A 12,298-nucleotide genomic window follows, 5' to 3' on the forward strand; every position below is an offset into this window, starting at 1 on the left:
GTGAAATGTTTTATCAAACCCCGACACTGGCCAATTTAGTCTGCACTTCATTAGATGAGGAGATCACAGATTATATCTTGTGCATCACTAATTTTGAATTATCCCATCTCCAATTAAAACTAAGTCATTTTCTAACTGTGAGCATAGTATTTCATTGTGTAATGGTGAAATCAGGGTGCTTTGAATTTGAATAATGATTATAATGACTCCTGCTGCATTATGCTCTTGGACACTTTTAAGTCCACTGAGAGCACTGGAAGATGAGTGAGAAAGAGGGAAGAGAAGACATGCAAGCAGCGGACAGCAGCAGAACAATAAAAACCAGAAATAAATGGGAGGAGCTAGACTAATCTCAACAGACCATGGAACTTGGATGGCACACCTAACTTACAGCATATTAAAGAGAGTATACAATACAAACCTTATTTATGACAAGCCATTTGCTACTGCAGGAATCCAGCAGAAACTCTGAAAGTCTAAAGAATTTTCTAGCAAGGACAGATGCAAGTTTGCATGGGATGGCATGGGCTACTAATTTACTAACTTCAGTATATGTATCTTAGAGCTTTAAGAAATGGCGGCTGTGGGCAGAAGGAGTTTCAGCACATAAGGCAAACATCTGTCGGGTATAAAATAACTTCCATTATACAACTCGACCTTCTGGGAAGTCGGACAGAGCACAGCACAATCCCTTCAGTTCCAGGATTTACAAGGCTTCCAAATGAATTGCTGATTTATTACCTGCAATAGCTAAGTACCAATTTAGCTATGTACCAATTAACTGTGCCTAGTTAATTATTTTCCAGCTGATTGCATATACTTTTACCCAAACAAACAATTTGCCAATTACTCACCTGGAAGTCTGTACAATTATTTACCAATTAATTGTGCAGCATGCCAAGGTGTGGTTTAGACAGCATATAAACAAATATATAAATAGTGTGCCCGTGAAACTGCCAAGCCTTCACATGGTTCAGTGGAAACAATAGATCAGTACGCAGAGTTCAATATTTTCAGATTATTTATTGTTTGGCAATTATTTGTCTGCAGTGATCTGCAGCCTGCGGACCTTCTGCCTTCTATGCATCAGAGATAAAAACAGAAGTCTTCTTAACCCTAAGAAAGCAGATCAGATCGAATTCCTGGATCAGCACTTAATAACGGGAGACTCAACAAAGTAAAATAGTCCATGATAATATCAGCATCTAAGCACTCAAGCAGAATGGCTTGGCGGAGCATATTCCATATATTAACCACTTTTGGTTAAAGCACCCTTTCATCCTCATAAGCGCAGACCTCCTTCTTCTAGAATCTTTCGAGTACATTTTCAAAGGGGTTTTGGGCGTAAAAAACAAAATATACATTGCATATGTGCCTGTGCAGCATTCACGTGCACATCAGATTTTCAAACAGGTCAGGTACGTGCCTGTTCCCACTTTTGTGCAGAAAAGTATTCATGAACAAAGTGGATGGGTTTGAGGGTGGTTTGCGGGTTCGCGAATACTTTGCTATTTTATAAAGAACGTACCCATGAACGTCATCAAGAATGCACAAACGTTTTTGCACGTGTCAATTTCAAACTTGCATTGCCTTTATCAACCTGGTGTTTGACCTGCTGGCTTCTTCCAGTGAGTGGAAATGGCAGCTGGGTTGGAAAAGTTGGTGGGGGTGAGGGAGCGAGTGGAGGAGATTTGTCCTAATGTCTGGTAAAAGGTTTGCTTCTATTGTCTGGGGAAACGTTTCAGTGAATGGCACTGTTGTGTGCTTGTGGGTGGTGACTGGGGCATACTGTGGAGGTGAGTGTAATGTATTTGGGGCAGAATGGGGGTGGGGGGGAGAGATGAGTGTGCGTCACTGGGGCAAACTGGAGCACACTGGGTGGGTGAATGGTGGAGAAATAAAGTTCAATATGAGTACAATAAACTCAGATTGCACTCACTGTGCATGCAATGTATGAGCAGGGAGAGAAAACTGTGGAGGAGGAGGAGTTACCCTTTAGAGAAGGACTAGGGCACAGTTTTTGGATCTGTTTAGAGGACCAAGTTTTTCTCAGGTTTAGGTTTAACAAGGAAGCCATACTATACCTATGCCAGCAGATGGACCAGGACCTGTGCCCTTCTAATTAAAGAGGCCACACCTTGCCAGTACACTTCAAGGTCTCTACCGCCTTGGCCTTTTTTGCTACTGGCACCTTCCAAACACCTCTAGGGGTTACGGCTGGAATAAGCCAGTTAGCTACCTCTATATTGTATGTATCAATCAGTTTCCGCCTGCATTTCTCAGGAAACAACATCACTATATATCTTTCCCTTAGAGAATACAGCAACAACAACAAATTATTAGGGGTGTGCATTCGTATTGACCGCATATGTAAAACGCTACGCATATTTTTTTTTTTACTTAAAAAAGTGATGAGACATAAACGATCGGATTTCCCACATATCCAACATAGCTATGTTGGATATGTTGGAAATCGCGATTGTTGATCCAAAATTAAAAGTTAAACCCCTCACCTTCCTTAATCCCCCCCAAAGACTTACCAGAACTCCCTGGTGAACTAGCGAGGAGTGAGGACGCCATTTCTGCAATCCTTTGCGAGGAGCACGTGACGTCGGCGCCACGTCGAGTGACGCGGCGTCACGTGATTCCCTGCGGGGTGGCTTCCGGGATCCTCGTTCGGCCCAAAAGGAACTTTTGGCCAGCTTGGGGGGGCCTCCTGACCCCCCCAAGCTGGCCAAAAGTTCCTTTTGGGCCGAACGAGCGTTCCGGCGTGACCCCGCGGGGAATCACGTGACGCCACGTCGGAGTGACGCGGCGTCACGTGATTCCCCGCGGGGTCGCGCCGGAACACTCGTTCGGCCCAAAAGGAACTTTTGGCTAGCTTGGGGGGGCCTCCTGACCCCCTGAAGCTGGCCAAAAGTTCCTTTTGGGCCGAACGAGCGTTCTGGCGCGACCCCGCGGGGAATCAAGTGACGTCGGCGCCACGTCGAGTGACGCAGCGTCACGTGATTCCCCGCGGGGGTCGCTTCCGGGATCCTCGTTCGGCCCAAAAGGAACTTTTGGCCAGCTTGGGGGGGCCTCCTGACCCCCCCAAGCTGGCCAAAAGTTCCTTTTGGGCCGAACGAGGGTTCCGGCGCGACCCCGCAGGGAATCACGTGACGCCGCGTCACTCCGACGTGACGCCGACGTCACGTGCTCCTTGCAAAGTTGGTCAGAAATGGCGTCCTGACCCCGCTGGACCACCAGGGAGTTGTGGTAAGTCTTGGGGGGGGGGGGGGATTAAGGAGGGTGAGGGGTTTACATTTTTATTTGCACATATGGACATATACCCAACTCATTTAATTTTTTTTATGTCCATATTGACCGCAAATGGGACCCCCTTTGGACATATTGACATATGGACATAAACTTTTACTCTGCACATCCCTACAAATTATAACTGTTTTCTACCAAATTGCATGCTTGCCCTCTGTTTTGGGGGCTATCTATTGCATTCATGTCCCTATACAGATACCTACAGACAATGAGGCCCCCTTTCCCAGCCACAAAGGCTTTCTCAACATGCAGGTGGTGTGCGATTCCACTGGGATTATCATGGACATTGTGCCCAGGTTTCTGGATCCTGTCACAGTGCCTACATCTTCTCATGGTCAGGAATTCATGACCATTTCCAGGAAGGTCTCAACATTGGGGGTTGGCTTCTAGGTAGGTATGAAGCTGTCACTACAACCATGCAGCAACTAACCTCTGCCCTTTTCTCTTCCAGGTACTAGATGGCCTTACCACATTAGCCCAGGAAGCCCATTTCAGCCTCTGCTAGAGGACAGCCTTACTGCTTACCAGCTTTGGATATCTCACTCTGCTCTTCTCTGCTGGCTCCTCTATAGGTAATAGAGGGTATTGACTCAAAACCTGGCTCATGATCCCCCTGGCAAACCCACAGATCACAGAAGATGTGTACTACAACAGTGCCTACCAAGAGACCAGGGCAGTCATTGAGAGAACCTTCATGATCTGTCTCTGGATAAAGAGACAGATATAGATCGCCATCTGGGGCTTCATGATTAGATAGCGATGAGGTAGCTATTAGAAATCCTGAAGCCCCTCAAGGATGTCACAGAAGTTCTGAGTTCCAGAAAAGATTATATGGTAAGAATGGACTACATTTCTCTATGGCAGGAAAAAGGATACTAAGTGAAAAATTCAGATCTTACATTATCTGGCATTTAAACTAGAGAGTGGGGGTGGCAGAAGGTGGCCAGTGAAAATGGCATGTCACCATCAAGCAAAACAGGAAGAGAAAAAAGAAAGTAACAAAATCAATCAGTTAAAAATGCAGAAAAAGTGAATAGGAAAAGTAGCTGGAAAGCTATGACCACAAAAGCTTATTGTCTGGGCAAAAAAATCTCAGACCTGCAGGCCCTAATGGTGGAGGTGGACTTGGATATTGTTGCTGTTTCAGAAACATGGTTCACTGAGTCTCATGATTGGGATACAGCCATCCCAGGCTATAATTTGTTAAGGAAGGTCAAAAGAAGACAGAAAAGGGGGAGAAGTAGCTCTTTATTTCAAAAAACAAAATCCAAGCAACTGAATTGCAAGGGACATGGGATAGAAAAGAAACATTATGGGCCGTCCAAACCAAAAGAAGATGGTGCTTCCATTTTTACTCGTGTGATCTACAGGCCACTGACTCAAACTGGATAGAGATCTGCTCGTTGGAGATTTTAATCTGCTAGATGTGGATTGGAGTATCCCTTCTGTTCAATCTATGAGAAGTAGAGAGATAGTAGATGCTCTTCAAGGGGTTCCGTTCAAACAAATGTTAATGGTACCCATGAAGGAGTGTGAGATATTTGATCTAATGCTCACTAATGGGGATAATGTCTCTATGTTCTGGTAGGGGTTCACGTGAGAACCAGTGCTCATCAGATGGTATGGTTCGATATCACTAATAGGATACAGAGAAGTCACACGAAGACCCGAGTTTTGAGTTTCACAAATACGGACTGTGTCAAAATGGGGACGTACCCGGAGGAAGAACTGGAAGACTGGAAGAAAATGGGTGAGGTGGAACAACAGCAAGCCAAATTAAAAGGAGCTATTGCAAAGGCAACAAATCTATATGTTAGAAAAGTAAACAAGAGTAAGAGGAAAAAGAAACCAATCTGGTTCTCAAAGGAGGTGGCTGAAAAAATAAAAGTAAAAAGATCAGCATTCAAGAAGTATACAGAATATGAAAAAAGAAAGCACAGGGTTGAATATCTGTTAAAACTGAGAGAGACAAAGAAAGAAATAAGGAAAGCTAAAGGTCTAGCAGAAGAAAGGATTGCCAAAGAGGTAAAGTGAAGTGACAAAAATATTTTTCAGATATATCAGAGAAAGAAGAGAGGACAAAATTGTCATAGTGAAATTGAAAAGTGACGAGAAGCAATGTGTGGAGAGAGATTATTATTATTATTATTTATAGGCTTTTCTATACCAGCATTCATGAAAAGACATATCACGTCGGTTTACATTGAACCAGGTTAGAAATACATCAAACAGGGTGGTATAAACAGGGTTTAACATCAAACAGGAAAGGATGGTAGATTATTGCACATTTAACATATAGAAAGCATATACAACGATGAAGATGAAGAAATTGCAGAACTATTAAACAAATACTTCAGTTTGGTGTTCACTAAAGAAGACCCTGGAGAAGGACTGTTGCTGGTTGAGAAGATCATAGATGGGGATGTAGTAGACAAAACTTGATTTACAAAACAGAATGTATAGGAAGAGCTAAGTAAAATGAAAGTGGACAAGGACATGGGGCCGGATGAGGTACACCCCAGGATAACGAGGGAGCTCAGAGATGTGCTGGCGGGTTCGCTAAAGGACCTGTTAAGTAGATCCCTGGAAATGGAGTGGTGTCACAGGATTGGAGAAGAGTAGTGATGGTGGTCCCACTTCACAAAGGTGGTAGCAAAGAGGAAGCTGGAAATTACAGGACGGTTAGCCTCACCTCGGTAGTGGGAAAATTAATGGAGATGTTGTTGAAGGAAAGGATAGTGAACTATCTACAATCAGTTGGTTTGCTGGACCCAAGGCATCATGGATTCCCCAGGGGAATAAGACTGATTTTTTTTTTATGGGTGTCTAGAGAATTGGATCGAGGAAGAGTGATTGATGTGATCTACTTGTATTTCAACAAAGCTTTTGATAAGGTCCTACATAGGAGACTTGTGAATAAAATGAAAAGTTTGGGAGTGAGCGCCATGGTGGTGGCATGGATTACAAACTTGTTGACTGATAGAAGACAATGTGTAATGGTAAATGGAACCTACACTGAAGAGAAAACTATGTTAAGTGGAGTGCCACAGGGATCAGTGTTGGGACTGGTTCTGCTCAATATCTTTGTGAGAAACATTGTGGAAGGGCTAGAAGATAAAGTTTGTCTATTTGTGGATGATACTTAGATCTGCAACAGTGACATGGTGAAAGCTAAAGCCAAAAGAGTGCTGGGCTGCATAGAGAGAGGAATAACCAGTAAAAAAAAGGAGATGATGATACCCCTGCACAAGTCCTTGGTGAGGCTTTACTTGGAGTACTGCATTCAGTTGTGGAGACTGAATCTCAAAAAGGGTAGGGACAGCATGGAGGAAGTCCAAAGAAGGGTGACCAAGATGGTGTGGAGGTCAGTATCGGAAAACTTATGAGGAGAGGCTGAAGGATCTAAATATATTTACCCTAGAAGAGAGAAGGTGAAGGGAAGATATGATACAGACTTTCAGATACATGAAAGGTTTTAATAATGCACGAACTTCAAAACTTTTCTGATGGAAATAAATCAGTAGAACTAGGAGTCATAAAATGAAACTCAGGGGAGATGACTCAGAATCAACGTCACAAAATATTTCTTCACAGAGAGGGTGGTAAAGATGAGAACAGTCAAAGAATTTAAAGGGGCATGGGATAAACATCGTGGATCCATAAAGACAAGAGAATAGAAATAAAGAAAAGAGTACATTTGGGTAACTTGCTGGTGTGGCGGTTACTATCCTTAACAGAAGTTATGGGGATTACTACCCTTAACCAATAAAACCTGATGCTTTGATGCAACTGCAACATTGCTCTCCACTTCAATGGCAGGGGGGGGAAAAAGGGAATTGGATTCAGACAACAACCAATGAGGGCCCCAATTTTTATGGTCTGGGAAATTGATAAGCACGGGGGTAACCTGCACGGAGCAACAGTTATTACCCTTAAGATAAGGCATGGGATTACTACCTATTATGCCCACTGGCTAGTGGCTTTCCCCCATCAAGCAGCACACTCACCTCCTGCCTTGCCAGCTCTTGAGGCTGCCTAATGCAGGGGCAGGCCCCTCACTTAGGCCGCAGTTGGCCCCTGTCTTCATCCTGCCACCACCATGGTCTCGGACCCAGGCCCAGCCTCCATGCTGCCGGTGTTGCACACCACGTCCTTCAGCCGTACCCAATGCCACCTGGTTTTTGCACTTCCCTAGGCACGCCCGCGCCCATCTCAGGCCTTCTTAAAGGGCCAGTGGTGGGAACCGGGGCAGTTGCCCTATGATGACATCATCCATCTGGCTCTATTTAAAGCTGCTCCATACCACTCTCCAGTGACTTGGCAATTGGTCATTTACCAGGCATCCTGGTAGTACTAGTTGCCTTACGTGTTCCTGTGTTCCAGTTCATACTCCTGTATTTCTTTCCATTCCTGTTATCAGTCAATAGGAATGGAGAGAAATACAGGAGTAATAATGGAGAGAATAATACAGGAGAAATACAGGAGAAATACAGGAGAAATAATGGAGAGAAATACAGTATCAGGTCCAAACCAAGCTTGACGCTTGGTTTGGACTGGATACTGCTGACTTCTTTCTGATTTCTGACCACTGCTTGAACACAGACACTGATCCTTCACCTGGAGTACTTCTGGCTGGCTGGACCACCAACATCCTTCATTGTCTGCTATATCTCCCTGCATCAGAGGCCTGTAACCCAGACCAGCTGGCCCCGGCACCTTTAAGGCTCAACCTAAGGGGAACTTGGGTTGGTATTGGTGAAGCTCCAGTTGAGCCTCTGCCTCAGTTAGCTCCACCTTCTGACAGTGAGGACCTGTGGGCTCCTCTCAACAGGTAGTGCCAACTCCCCTTCGGCCCAAAGGTCCAATTCGCTAATAATACCCTTAACCAATAAGCCTTTGATGCAACTGCAACATCATTCTCCGCTTTGATGGCAGAGGGGATGGGGTGGAAAGAAGAATTGGATTCAGATGACAACCAACACAGGCCCGACTTTTATGGGCTGGGGTCCTGATATGCAGACATAACTGAAAAAGCACAGAATTGCTTCTATGACCATAAGCAAAGCACATCAAGGAGTAGTGTCTAAATTTTCACCTGGTAAAAGAGAAACATGGGGGTAACCTGCATAGCGCGACAGATAGTACCATAAGCTTAGTGGGCAGATTGGATGGACCATTTTTGTCATGTTTGTGCTATCATTACTCTGTTAGAAGTGCCATACTGGGAAGGTTCATCCCTATAATAATATTCTGTAGGAAGAATTAGAGGGTTTTTGTGAGCAAAAGGAAATGAAAGTAGAGGTGTTGCAGTTTGTGGACTCCTTGTGGCAGGGAACATTTTGTGATGCACGGGTGAAAGGGAGTCTCATCCTCAGTCCCAGTGTCTCATGTTTATGAAGGAAATGCTGGTAGCTAGAGTTCATGAACAGGAACACGTGAGGCAGAGGCACAATGGGGATGTAGCATAGAAAATAATTGCCACCTCAAAGATTAGTGCTAGCACAAGCAGCACCCTGTCAGCTACCACTTCATTTCCCACCTCAATATACCAAAGACACAATGACCAGATAGAACCATCATTCCTGATACAGGTCATAGCTAAAGCAGCTGGAAAGAAAGAACATTAGCCCACACCAGCAAAGGAGAACCCACTAGAAATTTCTGTGACACACTATTTCACAGATCCCATCAAGGACAAGGACACAGTGCACCAGCATATTGTACAGATAAATCAGCAATCTGGACAGACCTAGCCAAGGTATCTCAGCACTTTCATTCCTACCAACCAATCAGTGTGCCAAGTAAATGTGTCTTCTAAATGGCAGGTGACACTGTGAACCCTCATCACTCAAGGGTAGTGTCAGAGTTGATGGAAAAGCTGGTATTTTTTAAAATCAATCTGCCTTTGCTGTGCTTTCCAGAATTTTAATGTGAGTGGCAAGATGACTCAAAACACTTGAAGGTCTTTCTATTACTCTGTCTACCTGCCATGCTCCAGAAATACCACCTTAGGGGGTCTTACAGCTATTCTGCCTACCTGCCATGCCCTAGATATAATACTTAAGGGTCTGCTGCCTTTCTGCCATGCCTATGAAGTACCAGCATGAGAGTTTTGGTGTATTTGTGTTGTTTGTTGTTTGGATCTCAGTCTATTTAAAGTTGCAAAATCACAAGAAGGTTGTGAGAAATTGCAAGAGGTCCTTGCAAAACCAGGAAACTGGACATGCAAATGGAAAATTAAATTTAATGTGAACAGATGCAAAGTGATGCACTTAGAGAAGAATAACTCAAATTATATCTCGGCTCTATCGATGCTTTATTACTTCACTCTTATGCCTTTTCTAACATGCAACACCAGTCACAGTCTCGCATTCCCAATTCTTATACATTCTCTCCTACCGCCCAACCCTCCGAGATTTCCCCGTCATTTTTAAGTTATTATTATTACCTTTACGTTTTGCCTTAAGTTATGCCTTATTAATATCTTAAGTTGTTTTTTTATGTACTATTTTATGTACATGTTATTCCTTGTTACTTCTTTTACCTTCTTGAGTTGTTTTATGTACTGGTTTTCAACTATTACTATCTTGTTTTATGTATAACGCTATGGCGTATGTTATTTTGTTCTCTGTACACCGACGTGATATCTCTGATGAGCGGCGGTATATAAAAACCAATAAATAAATAAATAAACAGATCTACACAATGCAAGTTTCCACATTAGGAACCTCTATTCAGGAAAAGGATCTAGGTATCACTGTTGATAATATGTTGAAATCTTCTGCTCAGTGTACAGCAGCAGCCAATAAGGAAAATAGAATGCTTGGAATTATTAGGAAAGGAATAGAGAATAAAACAGAGAATAACATAATGCCTCTCAATTGCTCCATAGTGCGACCTCATCTTGAATATTGTGTGCAGTTCTGGTCATCACATCTCAAAAAAGATATAGCAGAATTAGAAAATGATAAATGGAATGAAAAAATTCCCCTATGAAGAAAGGCTAAAGAGGTTAGAACCCTTCAGCCTGGAGAAGAGATGCTTAGAGGAAATATGATAGAGATCTATAAAATAATGAGTGGAGTGGACCAGGTAAATGCAAATCAGTTGTTTACTCCTTCAAGAAGTACAAAGACTAGGGACACACAATGACGTTACTAGGATATATTTAAAACTAATAAAAGAAAATATACTTTTTACTTAACACATAATTAAGCTCTGGAATTTGTTGCCAGAGAATGTGGTGAAAGCTATTAGTGTAGCTGCATTTAAAAAATGTTTGACAAATTTCTGGAGAAATAGTCTATAAAGCATTATTAAGGTAGAGTTGCAAATATCTACTTCTTATCCCTGGGTTAAGCAGCATGGAATCTATCTACACCTTGGGATCTTGGCATGTATTTGTGACATGGATTGGCCTCTGTTGGAAACAGGATACTGGGCTTGATGGACCTTTGGTCTGACCCAGTATGTCAATACTTATGTACTTCCTATTTAGACACCTTTGTACTATTTATGATGGACAGTACTCCATGCCCTAGGGTTTAGATACTATGGATGTGATTCAGCTAAACCTTTCAGTTCGGCCTTCGGTATCAGCCTGCCATGGGAAATTTCATTTACCGTGGTTCGGGCTAATTGTTTTTCGGCTGTCCCGAACCGAAAACAAAACAAAACACCCCAACCCTTCAGATTTAATTAATTACAACCCCCTGCCCTCCAGCCCCCCCCCCCAAAAAAAAACTTACCAAAAGTCCCTGGTGCTCCTACGGGGGGTCCTGGGAGCGATCTCCCACTTTCAGGACCTCAGCTGCCACTAAACAAAATGGCGCCGGTGGCCCTTTACCCTTACCATGTGACAGGGGCTATCGGTGCCATTGGCCAGCCTTTGTCACATGGTAGGAGCAATGGATGACTGGCGCCATCTTAAAAAATGGTGCAAGTTATCCATTGCTCCTACCATGTGACAGGGGACGACCAATGGCATCGATAGCCCGTGTCACATGGTAAGGGAAAGGGCCATCGGTGCCATTTTGATTAGTAGCAGCCAATGGCCCGAGAGGGGGAGATTGCTTCCGGGCCCCCGCTAGACCACCAGGTACTTTCGGTAAGTCTTGGGGGGGGGGGGGGTTTGGGCAAGTCTTGGGGGGTCGGGAGCATGGGGGGTTGCAATTAATTCAATTTGAATGGTTTGTGGGGTTTTTTTAATGTGCCCTTTCTCCCCCCAAAAACAATTACGATAAGAAAACCACATGAAATTTCGTGGATTTTCTTATTGTTTTGGCAGGCCCCCGAATCGCGACGAAATAGGAAATATCATCTATATATGCTATTTCGTCGCAAACTAATGCACATCCCTATTAGATACCTTTGTGATGTTTGCAATGGCCCAGTCTCCATTTCTGGTGTTTTAAACACCTTTGTGCTGTTTGCAATGAACCACATTTCATGCCTTGGTGGTTTAGAAACCTCTGTGCTATTTTCAATGGACCACACTCCATGTCTTGGGAGTTTTGATGCCTTTGTGCTGCTTGCGATTATCTGCACTATACACTTTTGGGGTTTTGATGCCTTTGTGCCTTTTTTGATTTCACGCACTGTATATCTTGGGAGTTTGATACTTTTTTACTGTTTGTAACACCCCGCATTATGTTTTTAGGGTCAGTGATTGCCAGCATGTATTAGCCCTATATTCACCAAGTTATACAAATAACAGATGAAACCATAACAGATTTATTGAGCCATTTTCAGTTTCACTGCACCAGCCATGTATATATAACACAAGCATGGCTCGATCTTTATAGTTTGACAAAAACATATGCAATTGGTCGGCATCCCCACTTCAGCTGTTTTTAAGGTTCTTTCCAAATCCCCTTTCCTTACAGTTCTTGCTGACTCTTGGTCTTGCCCTGACTACCTGGCTACTGACCTGATAAGGTATTATAATTTATTATAATCCGCTTTGAGGCTGATCCAGATAAAA

The sequence above is a fragment of the Rhinatrema bivittatum genome, chromosome 2 (assembly GCF_901001135.1).
Source record: "Rhinatrema bivittatum chromosome 2, aRhiBiv1.1, whole genome shotgun sequence".
NCBI lineage: Eukaryota > Metazoa > Chordata > Amphibia > Gymnophiona > Rhinatrematidae > Rhinatrema > Rhinatrema bivittatum.